The sequence below is a fragment of the Scardinius erythrophthalmus genome (genome assembly GCF_964197995.2).
Source record: "Scardinius erythrophthalmus genome assembly, chromosome: 16".
NCBI lineage: Eukaryota > Metazoa > Chordata > Actinopteri > Cypriniformes > Leuciscidae > Scardinius > Scardinius erythrophthalmus.
Genome location: NC_138236.1, coordinates 9,064,210 through 9,077,061, shown reverse-complemented (window position 1 = coordinate 9,077,061; position 12,852 = coordinate 9,064,210). Strand labels below are relative to the sequence as shown.

Below are 12,852 nucleotides of genomic sequence, written 5' to 3'. Positions count from 1 at the left end.
AAGTGTCAAAGTGTGTTTATGCACGGCATATAACTGAAAGACACATAATATGTCATGCGAAGCTGGCTTATTTCCAAGCTAAACATGCAATTGTATGTTTAGCACCCAAGATCTCCTCATCGAAACACAAAAGAGCCTCCAATTCACTGAGAGTGGGGCTAAAAAAAAAACAAACAAAAAAAACAAGATTTTTTAAATTGACTGCTTTGAGAAGAGTTTGACTGGAATGGGGTGGGGTGTAGATGGTAACGGTCACTATCTCTGTGAATATAAATAAAATTTTGACGGTTGAAAGACAAAAGGCTCCTATACCACCTCCTCCCTGACATAAACCTGCAGAATGACATGAGACACCACTGTTAACCTTTACCGGTTGAGGCAGAAAGCATGTGTGATCTTTGTGCTGATGGGTAATTACTCACAGAACGGTCTCTGAGGGAATTCATATGTCCTATGTGCTAAGCTACAGACATTCACCCAACGGTTCCTGATAATTGGACAACATATGGAGCCTTTTTAATCCATTGGTGAGATCAATGCAGTCACACCCTAGTCACATGAAAACAGCACTGACCTCTTCACCTATAGGGATAGTTTTATTCCCCCCAAAAAATCTGTCATCATATGCTCACCTTCATGTTGTTCAAGCTTCCATGGAACACAAAAGAAAAATATTTTCCACAGTGTCCAAGTTGCTCTCATCTGCACTATGCAATTGAATGAAGCCACTGACAGAATTTTCTGTCTTTCCATGTTTTCACTGTTAAAAGGTATGGGGCGCCATTACGCATCTTCTGAAAGAGCACTGACTCTCTGTATCAAAACACAGGCAAAAATAGAGCAGAAACAAGCGATAAAAGCATTGCTTATGCACATTGTGGTCTTTGAAAGACATTTTGTCAGCTTATTGTTCAAAATGTTGCCTTTTTTTATTAAATTTACCCACATTCAAGGGTTGATTAAAAAAAGAATGCATGTGGCTAACAGGGTTTAATCAGAGGCTCTGTTCTATTGATATATTGCATATTTGTGCAGATATTCATACAACAAAATATTCTGGGAGCCATTACATTTTTGTGAAAATAATCAAAAACACTGGCGGTGACTGGCAAAATGCTGGCGGGGAAAGAGTTAAGCTGCAAAAATTATGAAAAGAACCATAAAAATACTAGACTGTTTGCTTCTGTTCGTCTCTCCGTCGTCAGGATCCACTTCAAAATATCTACCCATCTCATCCGTAATGTCATGGCTGCCAAAGCCGAGCGCACCTTCATTTCAATTAAACCCATAAACTCATGAAAGAAATCATCAAGCACTTCGAGCAGAAGGGCTTCAGACTGGTTGCCATGAAGTTCGTTCTGAGGAGATGTTGAAGCAGCATTATATCGATCTGAAGGACCTGCCGTTCTACCCTGGTGCAGCACATGTACTTATTCAAACAAGTGCTTAAGAAAAGACAAGACCAAACAAACAACCCCAGTCCATGACGGCTAACTGGTCATCAAGTACATGAACTCTGGGCCGCGGATGATATGGGAGGGTCTGAATGTTGTGAGGTCTGGAAGGGTGATGCTCAGAGAGATCAATCTTGCAGACTCCAAAAACCTGGGCAGGAACATCATCCATGGAAGTGACTCTGTGGACAGCGCAAATAAAGAGATCAGTCAGTGGTTCAAGCCTGATGAGCTGGTGGCCTAAAAGAGCTGCACGCAAGACTGGATCTATGAATAAACCATCAGAACCATCAATCTCTGCCTTTCTCACTGGACCAGTTATCCGTTATGGACTGGGGTTGTTTGTTTGGTCTTGTCTTTTCTTAAGCACTTGTTTGAATAAACGTGGAATCTCAAAAAAAAAAAAAGAGAGTTTTTACATAGGCTACAGTATATCGAGATTTAAAAAATGTAGATCAGGGTTTGCATTGCAAACCTTTGCGAGTTTGTGAGCTGATGAAAAGCAGAAAATTAATTAAATCACAGAAATGTAAAAATTTAGAAGAATAAAGAATAAATAATTTAAAATAAAACAAAACACTTACTGAAAAATATGAAATATACTGTATATATATATATATATATATATATATATTTTTTTTACCAGCATAAGAAATCTGTGAACATTTGAATGTGTTGAATGGTATTGAAATAGTAAATTAAAATATCATGAGGCGCTTCAAGTAATGTAAAAATTTTGGGAATCCCTGCTGTAGATATTTATACATATATCCAAGTCTTTTGAAAGCATGCAATGGATTTGTCTGAGGAAGAGAAAAACATTTGAAGTCATTATACAGTAGCTCTGAAAATTACTTTTGCATTCAATTCAGACATGGGTATAGGAATGGACCATAGCTCTGAAAATGTATTTGTGTTTGCCATAAGACGCATTACACCAAGTTTGAGAAACAATTATATTTGGTGTCACTGACATCATGACATCAGCATTGCATCATGACACAACATACTTTCATTTGTTGTGCGAAGCTTTTGTATGGCTTCAGAAGACTTATGATATCCCAATAAATGGCAAATAAGTTGTATGGATCACTTTTATTGTATTTTGCTTCAGTCCTCATTCATTTTCATTGTTTAGAAGTGTGCGGTTCAGACATTCTCAAAATATCTTCACTGCGAAACGATAATTCCAAATTGTAACGATACATTTTGCATGAAATTATCCTTTAAGATTAAGTTTATAAGTTTATGCAAACTTATCCTGTAGAGCTGCTTATAGCTGAAATGAACTCATTTCATAATTGAATCCACACTGAACTGACTTAAGATGAATGACACTTTTGTCTTTAGAGTTGCTTTACAGCAGAATTGAACTCCGTTTGCATCATTGATCATTATTTTCCTGTTTATAAAGCTGCTTCGAAACAATCTATATTGTATAACAGCACTATATAAATAAAGATGACTTGACTAAAAGGTTTTGCACAGGACTATTTTCTTGTTGTTTGTCTTCATGACTCTAACCTATACTCTGGTGAAGTTTCCCTGATCCAGTGTATTTTCTGTCTTTCTTTCTTGTCTATCATTCTCCTGTTGTCAACAGTCACCATACCAGCTCATGACCTCTGGCCCAAAGAAGACGGGGGTACAATATTAAACAAAAAAAATGAACTCAATCGACGGAGACAAACAGAACTTTTGCTGGACTTGTGTTTGCAAGAGTGAGCGGCATTATCTCAGCTCTACACAGTCCTAAATGCTCCATGCAAAGTGGCAGGTCATTGATATCAAGGTGACACCAGCCTTCACGAACACTCGTGATGTGATGGGAGGGACAGACAGGAGAGAAGCTCAGGGCCACTTTCTTTAAGCTCCATTAAGCTCAGCGGCAAATCATACCCTAATACCTGTTGTCACGACGGATTCACTGGAGTGAAAATGCTTTTCTAGGCCACCGGGTGAGACACACACACACACACAGCACTCTCGCTCACACGCTGTTATTCACTTACTTAAATTTATAAGCAGGCGATACTACGTGACAGGCGTGCAATCTCCCTGAGTAACCACAACACCTCTGATGCTTGAAGACATGATACTGAGAGCAGTGGCTTGTGCTGGACTTCTGAAATAAGGCGGCAATTTTGGAACACCATTTACCGTAAGTATAGATCATCAACAGGTAACCAGTATTATACTATTTATAATTAAGCCATTTCACATAAGCAAGAGTGCTGGTGTTCTGAATGGACCCTTCTCACATTTCTAGGTTTGGAAAATTACAGAATAGCAAATAGGGTCCATCAACCAAACAGTTGACTTCCATATAGTATTTCTTTTTTTCATATTATGGAAGTCAGTGGAGCCCATCAACTCTTTGGTTACAGCAGAAGAAAGAAATTCACACAGGTTCGGAACAACTGAATAAATGATGACAGAATTTTCATTTTTGGGTGAACTATACTTTAAATATTATTTTTGTGTTCCCATTTGATCTACACCAAAAGAAAAAAAATTGGTTTGGCTTTTCTAGGACTTTACAAAAGAGGAAGAAATATGATAATCTTTCTCTCAGCAGCTAGAGACTCCATCGCATCAATGACTTTATGTAAATTAATGCCAGGGTTAAGGTATAGTAGTATAGTGTCACATTTTTTAATGACATTTTTAATTAAAAACAGATTTATGATGTTAATTCTTGTGAAAGTGAAACATTACATACCATTCCATCATCACATTATACACATTTGTATAATTCAATACTCAAGAATTTAATATTGAGTAACTTACATTTTAGACATTGGCAGTTAGTTTGTTTATTTTTGCTTGGCCATCAAAAATATACCCAAAAGCCACAGCAGAATAAACTGTTGTGGATTTCAAGAAACAAACAGTAGCGCAATTTCAGAAGCAATCAGCATTTTTAAATGAATCGGTTGAGTCAAATGATGACTTGACTCACTCATTGAACTAAAAAGTAGACGAAGAACAGCATGTGAAAAGAGTAGTATGTCATAGTATTCACAAAACAGTAAACAAAAACACCCAGATGGCCTACTACTTCTGGCAAGATGAACTACGCATCTGATGATGAATACTTTACTATCCCATAAGGCCACAAGAGAGAAAGTGTGGAAGACACTGCAAGTGATGCAGGTAGGTCAAACAGCAATGACAACAAGACGAATGTAGTATGTCTGGATATATACATACTTTTAGCAGTCGCGACGCAAGTACTTGTTAAAAAAGTGCCTATCAATATAGAGTACGCAATTTCAGTGCAGCCAGTGACTTGTTTCATTCATGAACGAATCAGTGCTTTTGAACGAATCAGTTGAGTAAATAATCAAATGAATCCTCATGAAGACTTAAATTTCTGCTGAATGAATTACTGTGAGTGAATGATTGTTAATCAAGGAAACGAATCAGTAAATGAGTCACTATCGCTCATATATACTTGCTTGTCGACATTTACTGGTGTAACGATGAAATGCAGCAGAGAGAGACTGAAAAACACCCTTGCCATCCAAGTGCAGTGCAGACTTAATTATATTTTATGAAATCATATTTGTGGAGAGCCACCTTTCTTTCCTCTGTGTGTGTTCTATAGAGGCACAAAGCCACAGACTCTAAAGCACGAAAGCAGAAAGGCAGCTAAATAATGTCATTCTCACAGTAGCAATCTCACTGAATGGCTCAATGCGTTCAGCGGTCTTGCCAATCTTCGTCTCAACGTTACAACGGCGACTCATTCTCCCAGCCCACTGTTTCCAAGCAACCGGACACTCATGATTTGAGAGATGCCACGGGCACTGGGACATGATTATCACTGCCTCTTATCTCACATCAAACCGATACCCAATTTCTGGGTGATTTTCACCAACCAGCCCATGTTGGCTCAAATGAGAATGCTTACCATATCAAAAAGTCAAAATAACGTGAACTACAAACTAAATGTTTATCAAAATGTGCTCTGCTTGATATTTGATGTGGGCACTTGCTTGGCTGGTGTGCCCTGAGAGAGAGAGAAAGCAGAGGGAAAGCAAATGCACCTGTCCCCAAAGTCAGAGAGTTTAGCATGACGACATGAGTCCACCACACTGCCTGTCTCCTCATCTGCCAATCTCTCGATACCCTACGCCAACGCAGAACCCAGCAGTGTGTCTGGGCCCCTGAATATGCTCTACTGCTAGCCTGAAGAAGCGGTCCCTCTGTGGAAATAAAAAAATTACCAAGATACTTCCAAAAGAGTGCAACACACAAGCCCCATCATTATTCTAAAAGCAATTTAATTCTCGCCGAAGAATTATGAGGAATGAATTGGCAATTTAATCTGGTGCATTTCCATAAAACATGTACTCAATACAGTAGAACAAGATAAACAAAAAAAAATGAACGGTGGCTGATAATGGGGGAGCAGAGTAATAACCATTAGCCTGTTTTTAATGGGCCTTACTGAGACATACTCAATTCTAGAGAGAAAGAGAGGCAAAAAATAGCACTAATGAACATGCGCTTCACTATGCTTGAGACCCTTTGTCCTCTGCAGATGAAACGTTTTTGTGTGTTTTTCGCTCTCACTTCACACCCTCTCTCTCTCTGTGTGTGCCAGGTTGCTGTAATATGGCCTCATAGGTGGTTCTTAATGGCTTACGATGTGTTGGAAACTAAGATCAGAGCAATTTAACCTACTCAATGTTGAACCTGGAGACTACAGCTCATCAGAGAATATCCAAACATCTCCCAAAAGGAAAAAAAATTCTAAGCACAGGAGAGTTAATGCTAATTATCAACTTAATCTCATATGTTTAATATAACTTAAACGTACTGGAAACAATGAGAAAATTGTTAACTACACAGTTAGTCTAGTCTTAAGATCCATTTCAAGTCATTTGATCACTGTACTAAACAGAAGTGTAAACATTTTGTGATCCGATAACTCAAACCACATTCGGAGAGGTGTTGTTATTGTTATCTAAAACTAAAATTATTTAAAAAAAAAGCTGAAATAAATAAACAGAAGTATTAAATAAAAAACTTTAAAAATGTTGCTTTGGCAACTGAAATAAAATAAGTTGAAGTGCAAAAATACAGAAAGTAAAAATAAATTGAATAAATTGAAAATATATAAAAAAAATATAATAAAAATATAAAAATAAAAGGTAATTCAAAATAATAAATATTACAATACTATTCTATATAGGCCTAATACTAAAGTAACACTAATTAGGAAACAGTAAGTTTAAAGTGTTTTAATATATCTTTTATAAATCTAAATACAGGTTCAGCTGAGAAGCAGATTTGCTCCCTTTTCCATCTCATTTCTATAGGAAAAACAATTGAGATATTAAAGAGATTAAGAGATTTGTGATGTCTCCTACTATGGACAATGTTCATTGCAAGATTGCGAGAAAAAAAATCAAACCAAAAAAAGGAAGAAGAATGGAGTATAAGGCTCAAATGAAAATTTTAAAGCTTACTTTATGCTTCTCATATTTTATTTGAAACAAGGATTTTGATTTTCTGATTTTATTTTTCATGGTCTCATTTTATGTTTTTATTTATTTTTGAAGGGTCTGATGTGGGCCTGAGAGGAGAGAGCGTGTGTTTTTGCTAGTTTGTGTGCATCTGTTTGGGCCAGTAATGAGCGCCTTGTATGAATAATTATTTTTAATCAATACTTTCCCTTCATTTATATTGCATGCTTGTTTAATTTTTGACTATTTAGAATTTCTAATGGAAAAAAAACCCTAAAACCTAACTAAGTGAACCTCAGCCAGCAAGATCACGATGGTAAGCAGTTTCAGCCAAAGTCAGCACCACATGTATCCTTCATGAATACGACAATCCCAGAATATAATGCGACAAGCTCAGTAAAGAGAGATGTTGTTCTCCTCTTTGTTGCTCTCCTTTCAGACCTCACACTTGTTGCAGTGTAGTCTATGCCTTATAAAGTTTATAAAAATGATTTACAATAAATTTTTAAATAGCCAGCCTTGTTAGCAAAGACTTGGTACTTCCACTATTCATCAAACTAATAGCATAATTGCATTTACACCATTTCTATCGCTATTTGCACTTTAAGTGCAAATTAAAATGCTATTTGTTGCTATTTGCTGATACCAGAAGCATCAATAATAGTACTTTATTTTGGCTTAATTGCCTAATAGTTATGTTTGCTATGTGTGTATATATATATATATATATATATATATATATATATATATATATATATATATATATATATATATATATATATATATATATATACACTATGTATATTGCTGTTAGCGTAGCAAAATGCTAATACTTATGGAAGATTATTTCCACTATGGAATAAAAAAAAAAAGATAATTGTGACTATCTCACAATTCTGACTTTTTTTCTCACAATTGCGAGTTTACATCTCACAATTCTGACAGAATTGCATCATGTAAAGTCGTAATTGTGAGTTATAATGTCAGAATTGCAAGATATAAAGTCGCAATTTTTGCAATTCTTTTTAAGTTTATATCTCACAATTCTGACATAACGTGCAATTGCGACTTTATATGATGCAATTCAGAAGAAAAAAAATATAGGAATTGCAAGATATAAACCCGCAACTGCGAGATAAGAAGTTGCAAATACTTTTCTTATTTTTTATTCCATGGCGGAAACAAGCTTCCATAAATAATACACTATTGGAATCAACAGGCTCAAAGTAGCTTTCCAAAATCGCTTATGACGTTCCATGCCGGTAACGATGGTCTCTTAGCAGACAATGAGGCAACTAGCACTTCCCATACGCCAAAAAAAGTAAATAAAGGAATAAGATGGTTGTTTTGTTTGGTTTATTGTTCCACACACAACAAACACAGGACAGGAATGTCAGTGTCAATCACTGTCTGGCTTTATTGAAATCCAAAGGTAAAGACACACACCACAACTACACACAGATCATCTGCCAGGGCATGAGAAGAGGTGTGATACTGCTTCGATATCCTCCAGAAAAACAGAAAGGACAGATGTAATATAAGAAAAGACCCAGTCTGGGAATGGCCTCCGCAATGGGCTGTTATCATCAGAGGGACGCCTGGCCTCACCACTAACCTTTAAGCAATGCACATCTCACATGCTCTTTCCTCAGCACAAATCTCCACTGACAGCTCAGCATGAGAGCTTCCCGTGAACACCAGTCCTGCTCTTCACACACTCGCTAACCTTGCCTGTCTTTGTACAGAGAGGAAAAACTGAAAACATGTGTCAAGGAATGGCATCAAGGCCCACGTAGTGGAGATCCTCTTTCTGTGAGACAGATCCCCAAGTCTCACACACACACACACTAATCCCATTATTACTGCAACCATCATCCTCTAGCTTTGGCAGTTTTTTAACTCTCCTCGTTCCTCTTCTAACTCTTAACTCAAAGGAAATCCCAGACTGTTTTGCTGGGCCCGCCCCATATGGCAGGACTGGACTGGAGGAGCTTAGAGAGGCACAGAGGATTTCAGTACATGCACACACACTGTATTCCCTCCAGGCTTTAAGTGGCGTCTCCACACTCTGGGGATAATCTGTGGGAGAGATGCTAAATCAGCTTCCTTTACACTGCCTCAGGAGCGCAGATCCTCTTGTGGTGTCTATGCCTTAAACTCTGTTCATAAAGCACAATCTTACACGCACTCGAGGGCCGGCACTGGAAGTCGTGCGAGATACGGGCATTAGGATAGTAGGCCATTTCTCAGAGTTCTCCAGTTCTTATAGTCATGTGACGCTAATACCACTCGGTAGTCATGCTTCTGAACTTGTGAATAACTTATGAGGAACTTCTAAGCAGTTCTATAGCAGCATCAATTCTGCATATTTCTGGAGGACAAACCCACTCAGTTGTCACTCACAACTACTTAAATCACATTTGATCACTTTTCACCAATCAGTGAGTTGAGGTGTGCAGTAAATGATGCAAAGCCGCATAAAAGGTCAAAACATCCTGCTCTGACATAACCTCATCACTTATCAGACTAACATCAAAACATACAATTAAAAGAAAATAAATCGTTGACTGAATATTTTCACTAAGTGCATATAGTCAAAATTGTTACCAAAGGCCCTTTTCAATAGCTCCGCCCACCATCGCTCAGATATTTTACTAAAATGCCATATTCATTTTATTTACACTTTATGTGAAAAGCATCTATCACTCTTTGTTTTATGTGCAAACAAGATATTATTTTTTGTTTAGATTTCGTGCAAACATTATTTACTATTTACACTCAAACCTTTTTTAAAAACAAAATCTTTTACATAAACATTAAACAATGTAACACCAATGAAATGCGTACATTTTAACTGCCTTTTCAAAATGGGGGGAAACTCACCATCTTCCTCCTGTTCTTGTGAACTTTGACCTTGGAAGAACTTTTCCACTACTTGTATTTTCAAAATACAAAAGTTTGAAATAAAGAAACAATATTTATTTATTCCATTTTAAAAAAAAACATGTGTTAGACTTTGTATGAAATAAATAAATAAACCTATTTTTTATATATATTAATATAATTGTATTTAAATAATTGTTTTATATTATTAAATATAATATTATGTTATAGAATGATTGTATATAGGGATTCCTTAGTATTTAAATCTTGTTTTTTTTACTAAAACATAGAGGGACACATTTGTCACCATATTTTGAGAATAATTTGCTTCTTTATTTAGAATTTTTTAGTTTTTATTTGGTCCACTACATGTTTGATTTGATCTCTCACTATAGACTGTAAAATTATGCGAAATGGATTTAGGGGGAACTCATAGTTCAGTGCAGATCTACATTTTACTGTAATATTGCATGTTGTGTGTGTGTTACCATTAATAACTTATTTTAGTCAGCCAGTTAAGAAGTTAGCATCATTCTGGTTTCCTAAAACCCAATCGGGTGTCTGTAACCAACAAAGATTTATGGTTCTATACAGTTTGATCATAATAACCTTCACAAATAAATCCCTAAATACAACTGACAGACGTAAAAGGCTAAATAGGTTATAAATGTGCTAAAATGCTAAATCACTTCCAGGTTTTGGCCTACAAAAATAGGTAATTCCAGCAGCGCTCTATAGCCGAGATTGGTTTATTTTGCAATTATGACTGAGCAGCTGATTTCCTAATGATCTAATTATGTTTTTTTCAATGAATGACAATAGGAGAAAATTGTGCACTTATCCCCTGTTCTCATATATTCACTGCAGTCACTGTGTGTGTGTGTGTGTGTGTGTGTGTGTGTGTGTGTGTGTGTGTGTGTGTGTGTGAGTGAGTGAGTGAGTGAGTGAGTGAGTGAGTGAGTGAGTGAGTGAGTGAGTGAGTGAGTGAGTGAGTGAGTGAGTGTGTGTGTGTGTGTGTGTGTGTGTGTGGATTACTGAAGAGTAGAGGGAAAAAGTTTATTTTTTAGTAAATAAACAAATTGTGCACTTGACCCATGTCCTCATACATGCACTGCTGTCGTGTGTGTGTGTGTGTGTGTGTGTGTGTGTGAGTGAGTGAGTGAGTGAGTGAGTGAGTGAGTGAGTGAGTGAGTGAGTGAGTGAGTGAGTGTGAGTGAGTGTGTGTGTGTGTGTGTGTGTGTGTGTGTGGATTACTGAAGAGTAGAGGGAAAAAGTTTATTTTTTACTAAATAAACAAATTGTGCACTTGACCCATGTCCTCATACATGCACTGCTGTCGTGTGTGTGTGTGTGTGTGTGTGTGTGTGTGTGTGTGTGTGTGTGTGTGTGTGTGTGTGTGTGTGTGTGTGTGTGTGTGTGTCAGCAGGGACCTGTACTGGTGCATATGAACAGATGATGTGTCCAACTCATGACTTTTAAAAATACTTGAGTGACTAAGAGCCGGACAGCCTGCAGCTGTTCGCCCCATTTAGACAGCACAGCCGTCCCACTATAGCGATTAGATCGAGCACATCTGCAGAGCCAACTGAAAACTGCAGCCTCATTCAGTGATGGCAGATCCTCAGCACCAGTCATCTGGGGTGAGGAGTGATATTCCCCTCTATAGACACTAACCACGGTGGCAGGTGCCGCGAACATCACCCATTTGGAGCTCCGAGCTTTGGAGGCCGATTCTGATGTGGGAGATAATAGGTAAATCTAACTTTAGCCAGGGAGTGAAAGCTGTGATGGTGCGTTTCACCTTGGTGCATGGACATAATGAGAGGAGTGGGGACAGAAGCAGGGGAGGGGGGAACTCCAATTCTCTAATGGCATCTTCTGCTCAGGAGAGAGATAGAGGCAGATGTGTTTTCAGCAATGCTATAAAAAAAAAAAAAAGCATTTTATACGTTTCCAAAAGCAGCTGAGGTGCATAATAAGGAGCCGCGGTCTTAGATTGCTATGGCTGGAAGTATGAGACCAGCTTTTAAAATGTGACCTTGCCTTCTAAGATGACAAAGGAAACTGAGGGTCCACACACACATTCATTATTCATGTGACCTCCTTCCTTTTGGGCATTCTCTCCACATTTTAAACACCACTGGATCTCATTTGGATGTTGGCAGCCGGTGAGGTTACATCTCTCTGAGCTGAATCTTTAATATTGTTTGCTGTTTTGTTTAGTTATCCATCTCTCTGTGCCCTCCTCTTCCTTATGCCTCAAGTCCATTTAGTTTAAGGGGCTGAAGGCTGACGAGGCCTCTGGTGATGCATGGCGGATCCTTTTATACTCTGATCTCAGTTGATGTACTGGTTTTTGCATAGGGTGCCACCTCCCAAAGTTATGAGCCTTGTAGTATTTTCTTTTCTAAAACAATTTTGCTCTGTAGGGAAAAACAATTTTCCCTTAACCACTCTACAGATAAAGCGTTGTCGGGAAATTTAGTTTCGCGTATCTACCCCGAAGTGACAAAATAAAATAAAATTCTGTATCAAAATTTATAAGGAAAGACCAGTACTTTGTTTAGGCTTGGTTTGTAGGGAATTCCAAACCTGCGCACATATATTCAAACGCACATAACTATAGAACCAATTCTTAATGCGCATAAAGTCTGTGTAGAGAGAGTGGTGTCGTCTTAGCGGCCCCTAATTTAATAACAAATGATCGTTGAGACGGAAGCGAATCAATCAAAACTAACTTTAGCTGGAAAATAACTTTATTAAAGAACCGCTATAAAGCCAAAACAATGTCTGTTACCTTAAATTATACATTTATCTCTGTAAAGCTGCTTTGAAACAATCTACATTGTTAAAAGCACTATATAACTTGACTTAACTTGTATAGAATCACTACCGTTTAAAAGTTTGCGGCTGGTAATTTTTTTTCATGTGTTTGAAAGAAGTATCTCTTGCTTACCAAGGCTGCATTTATTTGATCAAAAATACAGTAAAAAAAGTCATATTTTTTTATATTGTGAAATATTAAAGGAGAACTCCGG

At 37.4% G+C, this 12,852-nt stretch overlaps 1 pseudogene across 1 annotated transcript; it reads left to right on the top strand.

Moving 5' to 3' along the window:
• Positions 1–1,245: 1,245 nt before the first annotated feature.
• LOC308705070 (nucleoside diphosphate kinase-like) lies at positions 1,246–1,731 on the top strand (annotated as a pseudogene). Its single transcript has 2 exons — positions 1,246–1,426; positions 1,507–1,731. The product of its transcript is annotated as a nucleoside diphosphate kinase-like (transcript).
• The last annotated feature ends 11,121 nt before the right edge of the window (positions 1,732–12,852 follow it).